The sequence below is a fragment of the Eurytemora carolleeae genome, unplaced genomic scaffold, assembly GCF_000591075.1.
Source record: "Eurytemora carolleeae unplaced genomic scaffold, Eaff_2.0 scaffold1655, whole genome shotgun sequence".
NCBI lineage: Eukaryota > Metazoa > Arthropoda > Copepoda > Calanoida > Temoridae > Eurytemora > Eurytemora carolleeae.
The window spans coordinates 44,443-51,429 of NW_019397544.1; positions in this window are offsets into that span (position 1 = coordinate 44,443).

Sequence of the window (6,987 nt, forward strand, 5' to 3'; positions counted from 1 at the left end):
TATTCACTACTAATGGGCGAAAGTCCTGGTTAGTGAATTTACTCAGGAATATGCTGAGAATATTTCAAGATCTTCCTAAGGAACTCTTGAGAAATTCTTGGGATTAGTTTCCAGGAAATTCCCAGGAATTGGTTCTGCAGAACTTTTCGCTGGAATCTCCCAAGAATTTTCACAAATTTTGTCAACATTTTCTCCAATTTTTCTACAGAATTGGTAACAAGAAATTCCTTGGAATTGTTACAAGAAATTCCTTGGGTAGAGTTATGAGAATTTCCTCGGAATGGGCTACAAGAAATTCCTCGGACCTGGTTCCTCGAAATGGGTTATGAGAAATTCCTCAGAATAGCTGTCGACATTTTCACAAGATTTTCCTGGGAATTTCCGCAGATTCCCAGGAAAGATTCCTAGGAATTTACGTGGATTTTCCGCAAAATTGTTACTTGGGTATATATATATATATATATATATAAACAATTTTCTGATTAAACATATAGCACGATCTTGCCAAGCTACATTTGTTGCATAAAACTCTACATTGGGAAGCCTGACTGGACAGTACAACAACAAACAGCATATACAGTTCGTGTTGTACCATCATGGATCATGGATAGAGTTGTAGGGTATAAAAAGTATAAACAGCCTATAAATGTTAACAATAGTCAAACAAATACAGATATTTATACAGTGTTCTTAATTTTTTTATAAAGTTTATAAAGTTCTTTATAAAGTAATTCCTAGGAATTTATCGAAACTTATTTTCTTATTTAATTCCCCTAAAAATCTGTAAACTTGTTGACCAAGTCCTCAGAATTTCTCAAGAATTTCTGGAGAAGCATTCAGGAGAATTTCCCAGGAGTTTCTCAAAACTAATTCTTTTATTAAATTCCCCTTAAAATCCGTAAACATGCTGACTAAGTCCTAAGAATTTCTCAGGAATTTCCGGAGAAGTAATCAGGAGAAAATCTCAGTATTTTCTTGGAGTGAAATTCTGAAAAAAAATCCCAGGAATTTCTCTAAACTAATTCTCTTAAAAAATTCCCCTAAAAATCTGTAAACATGGTGACCAAGTCTTAATTGAATTTGAATTTCTCAGGAATTTCTCGAAACTTTGATCCCACAAAAGCTCTCATCTTGGGGACCAATTCTGTGGAATTTCTTGAGAATTTCCGAGGAATCAGTTACAGGAAATGATTCTCGAGAAAGAACCTGTAAAATCTTTCCCTGGGATGTTTAAGAAGATGAAAAGTTCCCTGTATGATAATTGAAGGACTGCAGTATGGATTTGGTGAATCATATTGGCGTACTAAGCCTAGGGGTGTCAGAAATGAATTTTTTGCATTTTTTTTAAAAAGTCCCATAAACCTAAAAATGTTTAGTTTTGATAAAACTTTTTGTTCTGGATGATTGCAAATACCTATCTAAAACTTTCTTAAACAGGCATATTTTTTTCTATATTCATTTATTTCAGAGTTTGAATTAAAATAAGTATTAATAAATATTTGTTGAAATAAATTCGAAATATAAGGAAGACGATTTCACCAGCTCAAATGCCGATGTTCATATTAGTATCTCTCAGTTCATATTAGTATCTCTCAGTTCATATTAGTATCTTCTCAGTTCATATTAGTATTTCTCAGTTCATATTAGTATATTCTCAGTTCATATTAGTATCTCGAGCGAGAAACACCTAGTGAACTAGCTCCGGCTTTGTAGTGATAGTGTGTACACTGTACTGCAAATCTCAGCAAATTAAGTAAGTACACCAGTACTTATAAACAATCCCCTCATATAAAACCTTATTATTCTTCTCTTTTTTCCCTTTTCCTTCCTTATTTTCTTCTCTTTATTGACGGGAAAGTATGGCGGGGAAGCATGGTAACAAAAAAAAAGATCCCCCTAAAGATGGGGTTTCTCAACCCTCTATTCTTCGTTTTCTGACCCCTGCTCTAGGAATTTTAAGTGCCACCAGTGCAACGCCAGAAGAAACCAACAATACCAGGACACCCAACGAAATTATTACGAACTCGAACTCGCAACCGAACGATAACGGCAAGAAGCGTCNCCACAGTACCCCACAGTACCCCACAGTACCCCCACACTACCCCACAGTACCCCAAAGTACCTGGCAGTACCCAACAGTACCCTGCAGATATGGGGATTACAAATTGGCGTTGTTGTCCTCCCTCCCTCCATTAAGCTTTGATCAGCTGATTAGTATTAAACTAGCTTTTTTATCCATGAAATAGTGGAAAACTATGAAGAAATATGTTAAGAAGTGCTTCTGACTCTACATATATATTTTCATTAAAAATAAAAAATTCTGTTTGGTTTATGTACCCCCTTACCCCAGTAAAGCCCAGAACTTTAAAATTTAATTGTCACAGTTTTTTATAAGTAATATTAACCATGGGAATCCTGATAAACTTAAAACCAGAACTAGAACTATGCTAAAGGAATATTCATAATATATTTTAGTTGGGTATAAATTGGGAATAACATTATTAAAAATTTAATTATAAGGTCAGAAAGCATAGTAATTGCTCACAAATATTTCAGACTTTGTCCAATTGCTTAAAAACTATAAAGGATACTGAAGTTGACTATACCAGAATATATATATTCCTACTTACTTTCACTACCATTTAGCATTAGCATAATGCTAGAGCATTTCATTAAATTAGATTAAATCAATAAATATTTTTCAGATAAATAATGAACAAATAAAACACATTTTAGACTTAAATTTCGTTCTGTAATTAAATAGTTTTAAAAATAAATTGATGTTAAACTGGCACCTAGCGCGGAAAAATTGAACTAAGATCTTGGATTCTGTTCCAGCCAATCACGGATCACCAGCCTGGGTCTCCCGCGGTCAAATTTTTTTTTTTTGTTAAAGGGGGGGGGGGGGATTTAGTAGATTAAGAACAAATTGAAAACTTCAGAATAAATTTCTTAAATATACATTTACAATGATACGCTTTTCACATTTCTTTAATTTTAAATATTTACGACTTTATTCACCCCTGTGCACTCTTCAACACCTCATGAACCCGACCTTATCTATAGATCTCCTTACCCCCCCCACCCCCTCCACCTCCTCCACCCCTTGCCTCTATACACAAATCGAGCTTATATAGAACCTGTTTACACCCCCCCCCCTCTCTAGGCTCCAAGCCAACACTACAAAAATATCATGAACCCTTTCTGTTTTCTATTCTGTGTTTCTATATACTATTTTCGGACACCTTTACATGTATGTATGGTCATTTAAATGCATGCATGCTTCATGGTGGATTTAAAGTTTTCAGAGTCAGATCCATAATTGAATTGCCTTATCTCGGATCAATTAACAAGTTTTTACTAGGAATTTGGGCAATTTTTTTTGTCCAATAATTGTGAACTTTTGAATTCTTTACAGGAGGATGTTTATGGATGACACAGGATCCGAGAGGAGGGTGTATATGGATTGAATAAGATGATGCATGGATTGAGGATATGTATATATGATCGATGAGAGGAGAGTGTATATGTATAAAAGGAGGAAGTATGGATAAGAGGAGGATGTATATGGATGAGAGGAGGATGTATATGGATGAGAGGAGGATGTATGGATCAAGAGGAGGATGTATATTGATGAGAGGAGGAAATATACGAATGATATGGAGGATGTATAAGGATGTATACAGATGAGAGAAGGATGTATATGGATGCGAGGAGGGTGTATATGTATGATGAGATGAGGAAGTATAGGATAAAAGGATCGGATTATATGGATGAGATGAGTGTGTATATGGATGAGAGGAGGATGTATATAGATGAGAGGAGGATGTTTATGGATGAGAGGAGGATGTTTCCCAAGTAACAATTTTGCGGAAAATCCGCGGAAATTCCCAGGAATCTTTCACAGGAAAATCCGGTGAAAATGTAGACAGCTTTTCCCAAGAATTTCTCGTAACTCATTCCGAGGAACCAGGTCCGAGGAATTTCTTGTAACCCATTCCGAGGAAATTCTCGTAACTCTATCCAAGGAATTTCTTATTTTGCATATTTGAAATGGCATGGTCAAGGGCTTTTCAAAAATGTATAATTTGTCATTTTTTGGACAAATATTTTTTTGCAAACATTTTTACTATTAACTGGATTTTGCGATAAAATATTCAATTTTCGCAAATTTGCAAATTTTTTTGCAGATTCTAAAAGTAGAGCACAGAGCTTTCTAATGATGTATCATATGTCATATTTAGACATAAAACCTGGGATTTAGAGGGGGGGTCAAATTGACCCCCCCCCAGCATATCCTGGTTTCCAAGTACCCCAGCAGGGATAAAGTTAAGTCAGAATGTTATAGTCGTTTTTGATCTTACTGAAGTTGTCATGTATTTTGTTTATTCAGACAACTGAATTGTCAAGAAAAAATAAAAAAAAATGTTTAAAAATTTTTAAATATTTTTTTAAAAGATGGTTCTAACGTAAATTATCATTTTTTATCAATAAGGATGCAAAGAAAAAAAGATTTAGTTTGGGCAGTGCATAAAAGAAAAGAACCTCAGAGACACCTATTGGTGAAAAACGGAACTTGAAAATTCTGTGAATTCTGTGAGAATTTCTCAGGAATTTCCGGAGAAATATTCCTGAGAAATTCTTAGGAATTTCTTGAGAAAAATTCCTGAGAAATTCCCAGGAATTTCTCGAAATTAATTCTTTTATTAAATTCCTCTTAAAATCCGTAAATATGGTCACCAAGTCCTAAGAATTTTTTGCAGGAATTTCCGGAGAAGTAGTCAGGAGAATTTCTCAGGAATTTCTTGGGGTGAAATTCCGGAGAAATTCCCAGGAATTTCTCTACACTAATTCTCTTGATAAATTCCCCTAAAAATCCGTAAACATGGTGACCAAGTCCTAAGAATTTCTCAGGAATTTCCGGAGAACATTTCTGGAGAAATTCTGAGGAACTTCGTGGGGAAAAATTCCGAAGAATTTCTCAGGAATTTCTCGAAACTGAGTCTCAAAACTGTGATCCCACAAAAATTTCTCATCTTGGGGACCAATTCTAGGGAATTTCTCGAGAATTTCCGAGGAATCAGTTACAGGAAATGATTCTCGAGAAATTCCTCGGAAATTCCTTAAAAAAAGTCACCACGGTTGGAGAATCTGGGGAAATTCCTCACTTTTAGAGGATTAGATTAGAGGAGGATGTATATGGATGAGAGGAGGCATGTATATGGATGAGAGGAGGATTATATGGATGAGATGAGTGTGTATATGGATGAGAGGAGGATGTATATAGATGAGAGGAGGATGTTTATGGATTAGAGGAGGATATATATGGATGAAAGGAGTGTGCATATAGTTGACAGGAATGCAAATATAAAGGCAGACGCGAATGTCCAAAGATTGTCCGCGTCTGCCAAATATAAATGAGTGGACTTGGAGGTTGTGTGAGTATTGTTTCTTTGTATTAAATTTAGTACAGAATTTTAACGCTAGAGTTCTCTTACTCTTAATATATAAAACTGGTATAGTCAAACAATAATCTAAAATTTACAAACTGGAAAAAAATACAAAAGTTTAAAAATAGATGACTTTTTTATTCATTTAATAAATGCTAAAATTCAACATCTTTTTTTATAACGCACTTCTGAATTAAAGAGACCAGTAAATAATAAGCTATTAGATCTCTCATCAAAGTACACCCTCCAGTGGATAAAGAAAAATCTGAAAACCTTCGGTTGAATTGTTTTTGAACAGAAATTAATAAAATTTCTGAATCTATCTCCTCATTCATTTTAGGCAAAGACAGATCGAAAAGATTATAGTTTGAATACTTTGAACATATTTGACCGTAGTTTAAAGAGATAAAATACTGAAAACATACCTGACTGTACTTTAAAAGGGATTGAATACTATAAACATACTTAAATGTACTTTAAAGTGATTGAATACTATAAACATACTTGATTCTTGTTTAAAGGGATTGAATACTATAAACATACTTGACTGTAGTTTAAAGGGATTGAATACTATAACATACTTGACTGTAGTTTAAAGGGATTGAATACTATAAACATACTTGACTGTAGTTTAATGGGATTGAATACTATAAACATACTTACTGCAGTTTAAAGGGATTGAATACTATAAACATACTTACTGCAGTTTAAAAGGATTGAATACTATAAACATACTTGACTGCAGTTTAAAGGGATTGAATATTATAAACATACTTGATTGCAGTTTAAAGGGATTGAATTGAATACTATAAACATACTTGACTGTAGTTTAAAGAATTGAATACTATAAACATAATTGACTGTAGTTTAAAGGGATTAAATACTATAAACATACTTACTGCAGTTTAAAGGGATTGAATATTATAAACATACTTGACTGCAGTTTAAAGGGATTGAATATTATAGACATACTTGACTGCAGTTTAAAGGGAATAATAATAATAATAATAATAATAATAACAAAAATAACAAAACAATAGTAATAATAATAATAATAATCAATCATGATTGCAATGAGATGAGGCGTAATGGAACTGTTCATTCGATCTCTTTAATTCAATGTTTGAACTCTAGCAGCCAGGATATTTTTTACATTTTGTTTTCCTTCCCGTTGGCTGACTTCAAATTGTTTATCTTATTCATTTTAATTTTCTTATTCTGGAGATTTAAATTCAATAGTAAATAATAAAAGGGAAAAATTATTGAATCTAAAAAATTTAAAAACATTTTATGACTTGTAAAGTTTTTCTAACATTAAAGTCAAATTCAGCTAAAATCCAAGTTACTAAAGTTAGATTTGAAGGAATTTGTGTTCGTTTAGTATCCGAGAAAGAGTACATTAATACAGTATGTTCCCTAGACTATCCATTTCAATTTCGAATTTTTTAAACTGTTAAATGAACTTTATAATGAATTAGGTGAATAAAAACATCATTTGATTTATAGTTATAACGGAAAATCATATAGTTTAGAATTC